This window comes from Protopterus annectens, chromosome 2.part2 (genome assembly GCF_019279795.1).
Source record: "Protopterus annectens isolate FY-2018-M chromosome 2.part2, PAN1.0, whole genome shotgun sequence".
Classification (NCBI taxonomy): Eukaryota; Metazoa; Chordata; order Ceratodontiformes; family Protopteridae; genus Protopterus; species Protopterus annectens.
Genome location: NC_056730.1, coordinates 334,047,618 through 334,060,267, shown reverse-complemented (window position 1 = coordinate 334,060,267; position 12,650 = coordinate 334,047,618).

Below are 12,650 nucleotides of genomic sequence, written 5' to 3'. Positions count from 1 at the left end.
TGGCCCACCAACAATCCCTCTGAGGATGAGTCAGTATACCTGGAGGCATTTGGATCTCGACCCTCCACCTCCTGGGTGTCTCCGCCTTTTGACCCCCTTATGCAGGTTATTGCTCGAAAGGCGTGGACTGCTCCTGACTCTGTAGAGCCTGTCCCTAGGAGGCCTTCTAAATTTATTACTGCCCCGTCGGACAAGCAATTCCTTACAAAAGGTGTCCCCGCTGATGCCATGGTGGTGGCGGCTGCCACCAAGAAGGAACTTGCAGATCCTTCCGTACCTGTCCATCCTCCTAATAAGGACTCTAGGACCATGGATAGATATGGTAAGCGGATGTTTTCTTCAGCGACCTTTGCTATGCGTTCACTGAACTATCTTTGTCACTTCACCAGACTCCAAAGGGATATCCTTAAGGAGCTAGGTGAAGTGCAGGATCCTACAGCTGCGGGGGCTCAGGAAAAAATTGCTTCGCAGCTATGAACCCTTAACTCTGTTGCAAACTCCTCCATGCGGCTTATATCATATGCTGCTGATGGAGCGAGTAGGGCCGCAGGTACAGGTGTGGCTCTTAGACGCCAAGCCTGGATGCGACTATGTAATTTTGCAGATCCCTTTAAGGCGTCCTTCACAAACTCTCCCTTTGATGGGTCAGCTTTGTTTGGCCCTCAAGTGAAGGAAATGTTGACCAGGTGTGAGCAGGACGGCAAAACTCTTTGTGCCGTAGGAGTCCGTTTTTCCACCCCTTCTAGACCTTATCCCAAAGGACAGAAGGGTGGCAAAATGTGGTTCCGCAAATCCCAAGGAGTCACGCCGGATTCACGTGGTCAGTTTACCCCTAGAGACAGAGGGGGTAACAACAACAGACGCCGCTCTAGAGGCAGAGGGGTCCACAAAACCAGGGAAACAGAGAGTCTCTCTCTGACAAGCCCTTTCAGCATCCCTGAGATGTTGCCCGGCTGTCCCTCCTTGGAGGCAGTCGGGGGAAGTCTGTCACTGTACCCAGAAGCCTGGCGTTCTCTCACTCAAGACAGATGGGTACAGTCGATCATATCCGAGGGTTACAAAATTCCTTTCGAGGAAAGTCCTTTCTATCCCTCAAATTCCCTTCCAGACGTACCACCCGGTCTAAGGGAAATTGCAGAGTTGGAAGTCTCAAAACTACTGCAAAAAGAGCCATTCATCCAGTTACAACAGACCATTCAGAGCCCGGAATCTACTCAAGGTTCTTTTTGGTCCCCAAAAAGACGGGAGACTGGAGACCAATATTGGATCTCAGCAGACTCAACAAGTCTGTGAGGAAGACAAGATTCCGAATGGTCACTCTTCAGTCGATTCTGCCCTTCTTGCAGAAGGACAACTGGATGTGCTCAATAGATCTTCAGGATGCGTACTATCACATAAAAATTCACAGACGCTCCAGGAGATTTCTCCGCTTTCGGCTGGGGTCCAGTCATTTCCAGTTCAGAGCCCTGCCCTTTGGTCTCACCACAGCCCCAGGGTGTTCACCAAATGCATGGCAGTGGTCACGGCTCACCTGTGACGTCAAGGATTCCAGGTGTTTCCGTATCTCGACGACTGGCTCCTGTCAGCCACCACCAGGCATCAGCTTGTTCAAGCCAGGGATTACACAATAAATCTTTGTTCTCATTTGGGCATCTCGATCAACTTGAAAAGTCATCCTTATTGCCCTGCCAGTCTATTACTTTCATAGGCAAACTTAAACACTGTTCGGATGTCAGCTACCCTTACAGACCAAAGAGTTTCAGACATTCAAAGTCATGTCAGGATCATTCTAGCCAACAAGAAGGTACAGGCCAGAATGGTTCTAAAAGTATTAGGTCTCATGGCTGCGGCCATTACTCTTCTTCCCCTGGCTCGCTTCTGCATGCGCCTTCTTCAGTGGATGTTGTTCACTCAGTGGTCTTACCAACAACTTCCAATGCGTCACCAAATTCTGGTGACACAGATTTGCAAAAATCATCTTGCTTGGTGGATCACTTCTCCCCAGATTCACCAAGGCAGACACTTTGTGGTAGCCACTGTCACCACGGATGCCTCCCTGATCGGGTGGGGGGGGCATTATCAGGGCAGGATGGTTCATGGGACGTGGCAACCGTTAGAGTACCACCTGCACATAAATGTCCTAGAGATGAGAGCAGTGCTTTTAACGTTGCAAGCCCTCAACGACTCTCTTCCTGTAGGGACAATTGCAGTCCACACAGACAACATGTCTGTAGTTTGGTATATCAACAAACAGGGCGGAACCAAGTCCTACCCCTTGTGTCGAGAAGCGCTCAGACTGTGGCAATGGGCGATCTCCTCTCATCAGTTTCTGGTAGCAACGCACATCCCTGGGAAAACCAACATTTTAGCGGACAGATTGAGCAGAGCTATTCTCATGTCTCACGAGTGGTCTCTCAAGCAATCTATAGTGGAGGAGATTTTTCTGGAATGGGGTCGCCCATGTTGCGATCTTTTTGCTACTCCCCAAAACAGCAAATGCCCAGACTTCTTCTCTCTCTTCCCTCTGTCAGGCCATCCCCCCAGAGACGCTCTGACCCAGGATTGGCCCCAGGGACTTCTTTATGCTTTTCCTCCTTTTCCTCTAATCCCTCAGGTTATCCAGAAAGCTACCGTTTGAGAGCCAAAATGATTCTCATTGCTCCTTATTGGCCTCGACAAATTTGGTTTCCGTTCCTCCATCGTCACCTTTTGGTGCAGCCATGGCATCTGGACCCAGTGCCAGATCTTCTGGTTCACCAATCCGGTCAGCTACACCGGTCTATCCCTTCTCTCAACCTCTCAGCATGGTTGCTCCACTTCCTTCCTTAGCCAGGCTTCCTTTGATCTCTAACCCTGTTAGAGACATCATAGTAGCTTCTTTAAAATCCTCTACCAGGAGGATTTATACAAGCAAATGGAAACGTTTCTCTTATTGGGGTAAAGCCAAGAATATCGATCCCTTCACTGCCCCAGTTCAGGCAGTTTTGGACTTCTTAGCGGAGATTTTCCATGCAGGCTCCTCTTCTTCCACAGTTAGAGTTCAACTGGCTGCTATCTCAAACTTTCATGTCGGGATCGCAGATCACAATATCATGTCCCATAGGCTTTTTGTAAAGCCTTCTTGAAAGGAATTTTCCTGCTAAAGCCTCCAATCAGGAATCCTCCTCCTCAATGGGATCTAAATTTAGTGCTGACATCCTTGATTCTTCCCCCCTTCGAGCCAGCTGTTTCTTGCTCCCTAAAATTTCTTTCTTGGAAAACATTATTCCTAGTAGCTATTACATCGGCCAGGAGGGTGTCTGAACTTCATGCTCTTTCGGTTCGACCCCCCTATTTGGTCTTTCACAAGGACAGAGTATCATTGAGAACTAATCCGACCTTTTTGCCTAAGGTCGCCTCAAAGGCTAATTTGAATCAATCCATTGATCTCCCTGTATTTTTTCCAAACTATTCAAACAGATCGGAACAAAAATTACATCATCTTGATGTCCACCGCCAACTCCGATATTATTTGGACAGAACTAAACAATTTAGGAAATCCGATCAACTCTTTGTTTCCTATGCGGATAACAGGAAAGGCCTTCCTGTCTCTAAAGTGACTTTATCTAGATGGCTTTCTTCTGTCATCTCTGAAATTTATCTGCTCAGGGAAAAAACAGCTGTGCTCAAAACCTAAAGCACATTCAACTAGGAGCTTAGCTACTTCTACAGCCTTTCAAGCTAGACTTCCTTTAGACACTATTTGTGCAGCGGCCACTTGGGCCACTCCTCATACTTTTGTTTCCCATTACAAATTGGACTTGGCCTCCAGGGACAGAGCCAGTTTTGGCTCTACAGTCCTCAAGAGTCTGTTCCGTTGAGCCACCCAGGATAGAGGTGCTAGGGGCCGGTCCCATCAAGCAAGAATGAAGGTGAGATTGACAACTTAACATTAAGAAGTTATGTACCTACCATAACGTTCCATGTTAGTTGTCTTCTCTCGCCTTCTTTCTTGCGACCCTCCCTCCTTCCCCCAGGCCTGGACAGACCTTTCTACAAGAGATTGTTATGCTGAAGACCATTCAGAACTGGTCCTTCTTTCATCCTGTAGGCTTTCTTTCTTCCTTTGGGAAGTATTTATGCTTGGTGCTATTGCCCTTTGTCATCAAACGAGATCTGGGTACTTACCGCTTTGCATCATGGGATATGGGGCTGCCTCGAGCTGGTAAAAGTGACTCTCGAGCTTAGCAAGTGCCGAGTCGGAGCCGAGGATCGGCTCCGAACCCCATCAAGCAAGAAAGAAGGCGAGAGAAGACAACTAACATGGAACGTTATGGTAGGTACATAACTTCTTATTCTCATACAATCTGGAAATATATTGCCGATGAGTGTATTTCTTGGCACTAACTTTTCAGAGTTCTGCATGGTCTTAATTTTTTCCTGACTGAATTATTTTAGATATTGGCTGGCATTGTTTTTTGTTTTCATGTGTTCTGAAACTGGTCCCCCCCCCCCATTCCTGTGGTGGTGTTAAAGTTTTTAAAACTGGTCTAACAGCTTTTTATCCGATTGCTTCAAGGTGTGCCAAAGTCAGCTCTTCAATTTTTCCTGTAGATCTGCTAGTTCTGTCCTCTCCTGCACTTTTACTAGCTTATTAGTTTAGCACTTTACCAGACTTCTTGTAGCAATTATTGTAGCCCACAAAAGTGCTACTAGCACTAAATGTTCTAAGAAACAGCTGCTGTACTTATTAATGCCCACCCCTCCAGGCATGTCTAAAGGTCAGTTCCCTGTGCTTTCTCCTGTTAACTTTGTGAACTTGGGCATCCTGAGGCAATGTAGCAACTGCCTTATGTACACTGACAACCCTCTCCCCTTATCTCCTAACACTCAGACTTGTGAGAGTTGCACTTGTATATCCAAATTGGAAGCCACACACTCTCCAGCCAAGACTGGAATAGCAGGTCAAGAGGAGAAGGTCAACACCCCAGGAATCACTCCATTTGCTCTACTTGATAGAGGCACTAGGAACTAAGGTCTGGTGGCATGATGCCAGAGTAATCCTATGGGCTAGGCTTGTAAAGGCTCAAGGGCCATTAGCCTAGTACACACCTATGAACTGCTTCTGCATACATGGTCAGACTGCTGAAGTGACCGATGTGTAAAATAATTTGTCATTTTGGTGCTTGTATATACACAACACAAACAACTGAAGGGGTTAATGGGGAACATTCATTACTTTATCAGGGAAAAGCTTTTGCATAATTGGATAATCCATTTGGCCATTGTATTTATTAATTTACTTGTTTACTAGGCTAGTGCACGGATTTCAATAGACCATTTGCAGGCATAGCCCAGGTAATTAGCATCACATAAAGACATGTTCATAAGATGCTGACAAAACATTTTCAGATACAAGGATATGATAACAAACATATGTATTTACAGACACAAGAGTGTGCTACAATATTTATTTACATAACTCAGCCAATATTTTGGACAATATTTCTGCTTTTTTCACTGCTGTCTTATTCTAACTAGAGGGTTGGTTAGACGAGAGAAAATTTACTACTTTTGGAGTAATTCTTAAATGGATCAGCTAGTTAATTTACATATTTCTGACTTTGTTATTTCTGTTTATGATTATACTCAGTGGTTGGCTCAGTGATACAAATGTTCTTCATTGCACAAAAGTACCAGCCTGGAGCAACCATATATTTTGGACAATGTTCCTGGCTGTGTCAGTCATGCATGGAATTTTTAATGGGAGGAAGGGTATACAAGCGCTATACTATTTTTACTGAATTGCTCTGGTCTTCTAACACATGGTAATGAGTCAGTGTTATATAACAACTGTACCAGGTAATCTGAGCATGCAGAGCATTGCAGTAATGGAATGTAAGTCATTATCACCTTATTAATTTACAACATGTGCAGTCAAGAGTATAACATTGACTCATCACTTGTCAGGTAAAACTCTCAGCAGCTGCCCCTGTTATTCACATTACTAAAAGTCGTTATCACATTTTAGAATGCACATGCCAGATTTTGGTTTCTGTCTATGTGGAGTCGTACATAACCCCACCCCTCCTATTTTTTTCTTTCATTTTTGGTAAATAAGCACATTGACATGTTCCCTAGCATAGTTATCCCTCATTTTGAAGACTGTATTTGTACTTGCAACATAATAAAATAACTGTCTGTATGCTCTACACTTGTACAGATATCAGTTTCTTTAGGACTAAGGTTATGAAAAGATATTTTTTTTCATATGTTGGTAAATAACTTTGCTAGGGAGCATGGCAATGTGCAAAGTAATCCCTCATTTTGAGGACTGTTTCAGTATGTACAACATGGTAAATAATGGTGTCTGTATGCTGTACACATGTGCAGATATCACAGTTTGTTTAGGACTTTAGTTATGGAAGTTATGATTTTTTTTCATATTTAGGTAACTTTGCTAGTGAGCGTGATACCTCATTTTGAAGACAGTGTCAGTCCTTACAACATGATAAAATAATTGTATGCTGTACACATCAGTTTGTTTAGGACTTGGGTTATGGAAATTATATTCATATTTTGGTAAATAACTTTTTCATATTTTGGTAAATAACTTTGCTAGGGAGCATGTAATTGTGCCAGGTAATACCTAATTTTGAAGACTGCGTTAGTTCTTACAACATGATAAAAGAACTGTCTGTATGCATGCTGTACACATGTGCAGATATCAGTTTGTTTAGGACTAAGGTTATGAAAATTATGATTTTTTTCATATTTTGGTAAATGACTTTGCAAGGGAGCATGTCAATGTGCTCAGTAATACCTCATTTTGAAGACAGTATTAATAGTTACAGTATGGTAAACTGTATGCTGTACACATGTACAGATATCAAAGTTTGTTTAAAACTTAGCTTACGGAAATTAGGATTTTTTTTTCATATTTTGGTAAATAACTTTGCAAGGGAGCGTGTCATTCTCCCAAGTAATACCTCATTTTGAAGACAGTCTTACTCCTTACAACTTGCTAACTGACCAGTGTCAGTATGCAGTACACATTCACAGATATCCGTTTTAGTCGTGTAGGATTATGAAAATTATACTTTTGCAACATTTCTCATCATTATGGCCATATCTTTGCAAGGGAGCATGGTGGTGATGCACACGATGCATCATTCTGAAGCTGACATTGAGCCACACAACTTGTACACTGATGTGTAGCCTAAATTCTGAGAAATATAATATTTTCTGTGAATATCTCTGTAATGGAGCATCACACAATAATGGTCAAGGTATTATTTTAAAGCTGACATTCCTACAAATAAATTAATTACAAATTTATGGGTCTATGTGGTACATTCACCAAGATATTGTGATTTGTTTTACCAAAATGGTAAAAAATATGCTTAATATCAGCATTCTGTGGCAGATATTTAATGACTTAAATACGCACTATTAGAAAAGTCAGTGTCTGCTGAACAACTTTTGCATTTACATTTTTAGTCTAGCTCTTATGCTTAGAGTTGTGATCATGTGTTTTGTGTATGGTATTACAAATGGATTATCTGAAAATAAGCTCAGGCTGCACTGTTGTTCCTATGGTGGAAGTAAGCAGGCAGCATTTTCTGAGCTGCTGCGGAGTGAATGAGTTAAATGACAGACAAGCTAAACATATTGCCTCCATCTGCCATTAGGTAAATGTAATGTAAACATCTGCAGGGTTATTGGGAGTAACCCAGACTGTAATCTTCAAAGTGGCTGAGATTCTTCCTCCTTGGAACGCAGTTGTGGGTTTTACCTACAATGTTTTCTACTTTGGAGAAGAGGACAGGATGTTTCTGTTATGTACTGGACATTGGCAGCCATGAAAACCTCCATTTATATGCTGATTTTCTAGGAGTATGCCACTGCTGTTGCTGGACATCTGGATGGATGTGGTGGGCATTTTTTTTTTCACAACAGTATCTGGGGTCTGCACAGAAGGATCTTTGTTTGTTTTGAATGGCATCATTTTAAATATAAAATGCTGTTTTCTCCTGTGCATTCACTATGTTTACCAAGAGTGGTGGAAATTATAGGTAGGTAGGTACTAGGCTATTGGCCCTAGGGCCTATATAAGCCTAGCCAAAAAGGTACCCTGGTTTTTGCCACCCAAGAAAATTTTTTTCCTGTGCCTCTGTCAAGCAGAGTCACAGAGGTGATCCCCGGGGTGAATTTCCTATTTCCCATCCAGTCATCAAGATTTTGAGTGCTAATGAGGAGCTTTGTTTGATGTAGATAGGTAGTTTGTTCCAGGGTATGGGAAGTCTCTGAGACAGGAATCTATCCCTCCAGCTGTGTTCTGTTTATTATGGTGACAAGGCTTAGGTCCCTAGAGCATGTAGCTCAGAGGGATTGGGATTTTTTTTAAGTGGAACAAGTCCAACAGCTCTGGGTTTAACACTGTTTTGTATGTTATGCAGTGATCGCCTCTGAGTAGGCGATATGCAACAGAGTAAAGCTGGAGTTTTTTGAGACTGAGGGCATCTGTTTGAGGCCAGTAATCCTCTTTGTGAGGTACTTTCTCTGGCTTTTCCAGTTGTAGATGTTTTGTGAGGTACATACCAAAATGGGCATTGTACTCTGTAATGGGTTTAATGAGTGGTGAGTAGAGGGGGAACAATGACCACTTTTTTTCCTGGATGAGAAACCTTTTGTGATGAGTTGTGCCATGTAGAAGGATTTCCTGACTACTGTGGTGATGTGATTATCAAAGGAGAGACTACTGTCCACCTGTGCTTCAAGGTCTCATCACATTTTTGGTGTTAAGTAGGCTACCACCTATGTGGTAGCTCATGGGTACAGAGTTTTTACCAAAGGGAATGACAGTGCACGTTTTGGCATTGAGCTTGAAGCCATGGCTTTGACACCAGGCATCTGTCTCAGTGAGGCCCTTTTGGATGTCCACATCATTAGGAGTTTTGATTATGGCTCCTAGTTTGCAGTCATCTGTGAACTTTGTTAAAGACCTTCTGTGTTAGCTTGTACTTCAGAAAAGTAGATGCCAAACAGGAGAGGACCCAGGACTGAACCCTGTGGTACTCCACTTGTCATTGGTCTGAAGTTGGATTTGGAGTCTGCTTTCACAGTATGGGTTCTGACAGTGAGCCAGTTGGCAACCCATCTTGTGACATAGGGATTTATACCTAGTTTAGTGGTTTATCTATAATTCCAGAGTGGGGGATCGTGTCAGAAGTCCTAGTGAGATCTACATAGGCTGTGTGAACCACCTTACCCTCATCTATGGGTTTGGTGACTACTTCAAAGTCCTTCAGATTTAGGAGACATGATTTGCCTTTTACAAACCTGAACTGGGTGCGGTCCAGAGTTTAGAGATTACCAATGTCTTTGTTTATAAGTTCCATGGCCTTGCAGACCAGGCTTGTTAAGCTAATGGGGCAGTAGTTCCTGGGGTCTGTGGTGGCTCCCTCTTTGAGGAGTGGGATAACTGTCACTGTGCACCATTCAGTGGGCACAAAGCCTGAAGTGTGAGGCTATGATTGAACATGGTGCTTAGTGGGGTGCCAATTCATTCTGTAGTTCATATAGAATGCAGCCTGGGATGTTGTCAGGTCTCATGGATGCTGTGTTCTTTTTTTTTTTTTTTTTTAAACCTGTGCAGCCGTGATTACAGGAACTTATTGGAGAAGGACCTCTGCAGGTCTCCCTACCTAGAATCCTGGCTACTGGTAGTCCTGTCAAGGGATTCCTTTCTGTCATCCTTTTGTTGGGCTCTGTGTTTGTAAGTCTTGATGGTCTTAAACTAGCTGATATTATTTGGAGGTTTACATTCACTGTGTCTGTCATTGCTAGCTGCTAAGAGGATCGAAAAGAGCATGACTTTGGCAGAGTGGTTGAGTATAATGTTGGAGGGTTGTGGCTTGGATCCTAGTCCTTCTAGCTAAGCTGTAGCCACAACCTTCACATTGCTTTTTATATATCTGGGATTGATGCTGATGTAGTGGACTTTGAAGCTGTAGTGGCACTTTACATTCCTGAATCACACTGTCATAAGATGCTTTTATAAGTGCTCTGGAGTTGGGGACAATCCCAAACACATTCTTTGAACTTCCCTTCCTTAGCTAAATCCTTCATAGAGCTTGAAAATGGGTGCTTTATTAGTGAGGTAAGGAGCTTACCATGGCTTCTCTTCAGTTAAAAAAAGTGGAGCCTTCCAGAATTGGGGCACTGTATAACCAAGCTGAGCCACAGTGTTTCTTGATGTAATGACTGTGGAAGAGTTGAGATCTGAGCCACTCGTAATCTAGTCCAGCAATGAGGCTATCCTATGGTACATAGACAAATAGGACAGCACATATTCGTCCCCTTTTGCAGAAGGGCTTTGCTGATGCATCATTGGATATAGTAGAAGTGTTGGCCTTTCAGCTGTTCACAGGGGAGGCTTTGTATACTGGTAAGCTTCCTAAGCCCCTCCTACAGTCTTCTAGAGTCAAAAGTTCAACTGTCTCATCTGGCTAGTCTTCCAGGAGTTGTAGACCCTAAAAATGGACTACTACACCCTGTAGGAGAGTATAATCCTCCCCTTTGTGGAGTGGGGACAAGGGGTAAGTTGCTGCTGGCTGTGTTCTCCCTCTCATGGCAGAGGAGATTCCTTTACACCTTTTCACTGCTTCCTCCATTTCTGTGCCAGATTGCAAAACTGACAGAAGACTAAGCTCATTGTTTTGTCTCCTGGTGACCACAAACAATCCTGTTGGTGCCTTCACAGTTCCAGGCATTGTAGGAATCCTTGGCAATCTTACTAGTGGCTTGTTGGGATAAGAGGTGACCTGTGTCTGGCATACAAAGCATCCTCCACCCAATTACTGATGAATTTACTGTGTATTGGCAAGTCAAATGTCATCAGAACTACTTGATCTAGGGATTGAACCCCCTTCTGTGACATCAACAGAATGGTTGGTTTGGCGGGACATGTATATTCCACAGAGAATATTGCTGGTATGGAACAGACTTCTCTTCTACTTAAAAAAAAAAAAAAAAAAAAAAAATCCCTGTCTGTTGTCAAGCACAACATAAATATATGGATGGTAAAGGGAAAATTTACCCCAGGACTGCTCCCTGTACTAGTAATGGATAGAGTCAGCTCTTAAATGCTTTATCCCATGCATGAGTCCTGTCAAATTATGTATGCTATGACATTGGTTATTCTTATTAGGGGTAATATATAATTACTGAACATGAGATGGGTAAGGCCAATCTTATAACCCACAGGGATAGGTTATTTCAAGCATAAGAAGGGAAAATGGCCAAGTTTAAAATGGCCCTCAAGGGCAGCTAGCGTAGTATTTGCTTCTGAATTTGTGAGCCACAGAATATCCTCAATGGGTATTTTATCCTTCTAGTCCCCCCACCCCTGCAGTTTAATGGCTCCTCATTCCAGCAGCTTCTTTTGTAGTTCCCAGCCACTTGGGCATGTTTAAATTTATATAGTGTTATATGCTTGTTTTTGTGCTTATTTTCTTATCTGGATGATCATGCTTGCTCTATGGTTGGAACAAACTGGTGGTTGCCAAGGCTAGATGCTGTCCCATTCTGGTGGGTGATACCAGAACATGCACCACTGGAAGGTTGCCTACCCTCAGCTAAAGGACTGGAAGAAGAAAGCAAACGTCACCGAAAATAGCAGGAGGGATTATTACATTTCTACACCATCTGAGAGGGTTTTTTTTTTTTTGGTTAATCTGATGTGATTATGTATCTATTGCCTTGGGATGGATTTTTTTTGTTTCCTTTATAATTAACATTACATAATGTTAAAGATGGTTAACTTTCTTGTTTTGTAATATTTAACAGGTGGTGTTATTTACATCTTGAAAAGCTTGATAAATACCTACAGAGATGTTATAGGCTTGCTTATGTTCGACTGGATTTGAAGGTATTAATTATATTTGTATTTGGTTACATTGTTGAACATAACCAAATGGAGCTAGATAGGTGGGAGCTCCTCCTTTACTTTCAGGACTACAACTGGCATCTAAAATTGTCCCAAAATTTGCTCTTATTGCTATATAATTCAGCAGCTCTCTTGTAACACACACAAGTTACAGTTGCATCTGAAAATGAACCCAAGCTACAGATTTTATTTTGAGAAGTATGGGTGTAATTTCATTTTTTCCATTTAAGTTATTCCGTCTATTACTTCCCTCACTTCTGAACACTTGGTCTTCTGCTCCCAAATAAGTTTGGCTTGCTTGACCCCCCCCCCAAACCAGGTGATTGCCATTCTCTTTGCTGTGCAGATGTTAACTTTCATCAGTATGGAATGGACAAGACTTCCAGCTTGGTCCAACACCAAACACCTGAATAACACCAGCCAGGTCCTTTTGAACAGTAGTGTAGACTAAGACACTTACCCTTCAACTACAAGTGTTACCTTTCCTTGGGAAAGGCTTTGAATCACTGTGTTCCAGCTTGGTCCAACACCAAACACCTGAATAACACCAGCCAGGTCCTTTTGAACAGTAGTGTAGACTAAGACACTTACCCTTCAACTACAAGTATTACCTTTCCTTGGGAAAGGCTTTGAATCACTGTGTTCCAGCTTGGTCCAACACCAAACACCTGAATAACACCAGCCAGGTCCTTTTGAACAGTAGTGTAGACTAAGACACTTA